Here is a 1492-nt window from a genome sequence, read left to right on the forward strand (position 1 = left end):
TTTTTTCTTTATTTTTTTATTTTTACTTGTATACTTTTATAATTCTCATAACATGAACTCAGCTCATCCGTATTGCAAACCTACCATAATTTGTTTGTAAATATTGTTTTATTCTGTTTGTTTGCTAAATAAATATATTATTATTATTGTATAGGTACGAAAAACGATTTAACAGTACAATTTTTGGCACAATAGTATATAACTTTAACAATCCCGTATCAATTATAAATAAATCATAGACAATAATTATAGTTACCAAAACAATATTATAAGAAAAAACTCAAAAAGATTAATCTGTTGTCTATACATTTTAATACAAACAAATATGCAGAATGTGCCTAATTCTAAAAGTTTTGAGCGCTGATTAATAGATAATATTTTAACCATTACCTATATAGTTAAATTTACTTAGAATTTACCATAACAGTTAGAGATAACACAACCGATGTGTCAAATGATGTACTAAACGGTTTCTATTTTAACTGTAAATATTATGTTGTGTTTGCATGTTGCATATTATAGTTGTATAAATGGAAGGTCACTCAATACTATTCTGTATAGATAAGTGTTTGCTAATCCGTTTGCAGTCATTCCACATAGAGGCACAAGGCATCGTATAATAATCAGTAGCTTAATTTGTTAAGTATAATATAGGTGTAAAGTTGTACTTGTACATCCAAACCACATTATTTGTTCAATGGTTATTTGATTTTAAGAAGTTCATAACATTTTTGGTGGCAGCAGTGAGTGATGGGATAAAGGTAGGTAGTTGTTTGGTTTTTACGTTAATTATAAACAATCTTTACAATTTTTGTGAAATTTGCTTAAATTATAGGTACCTACGTACCTACCTAGTATTTTACTAATATTTTTTTTTATCAATATATATATATTTATTTTCCTCTATATAAATATAGTAAAAACATAAATATAGGTACTACACCTCTTCGGAACGTCCACGTTCTTTGAAAATAGGAATGCGTTCATTTCGTCGTTCATTTAATTTATTTAATTTTGTTTTTATGTAGGTACCTATCGTTTAAATATGAATAAAAAACCGTGGAAATCATAATATTATTGTTGTTATATGTCCAACCGTGTTCACTGGAATTTCATGTATTTTATTTTTATAATTAGTACCTAATATATTATAATAATATTATCAATCAATATTTATTAAATAATAAATACATTTTAACGTCTGAAAAACCGTTCAAATCCATCAAATATATAATGTATCGTTCACTAAATATGAACGTGAACGCGTGAACGACGTTCTTTCCAAACACTGCTACTCCGTTTTTTTTTTGCGTACCTACTCCTACTATTTTTTTCTACTTGGACGGGGGACGGTACAAACTAATGTCCGAAATAATTTTTATTAAAATGTGAATTTCAATTGATGTCAATCATATAACAAGTTTTACTATTTTTCATATCAAAATTATTTTTGATATTAGCTTATTAATTAATTATAATATCAGCCTGTGTG

At 26.3% G+C, this 1492-nt stretch overlaps 1 protein-coding gene across 1 annotated transcript in view; it reads left to right on the top strand.

Annotated features, from left to right (window-relative positions):
- Positions 1 to 556: 556 nt before the first annotated feature.
- LOC100160247 overlaps positions 557 to 1492 on the top strand; it is a 79615-nt gene continuing 78679 nt past the window's right edge. The window contains exon 1 of the mRNA XM_003242386.4: positions 557 to 761. The gene's annotated coding sequence lies outside the window, so the exon portion shown is untranslated. The remainder of the gene's footprint in view (positions 762 to 1492) is intronic.

Source organism: Acyrthosiphon pisum, chromosome A1 (assembly GCF_005508785.2).
Source record: "Acyrthosiphon pisum isolate AL4f chromosome A1, pea_aphid_22Mar2018_4r6ur, whole genome shotgun sequence".
NCBI lineage: Eukaryota > Metazoa > Arthropoda > Insecta > Hemiptera > Aphididae > Acyrthosiphon > Acyrthosiphon pisum.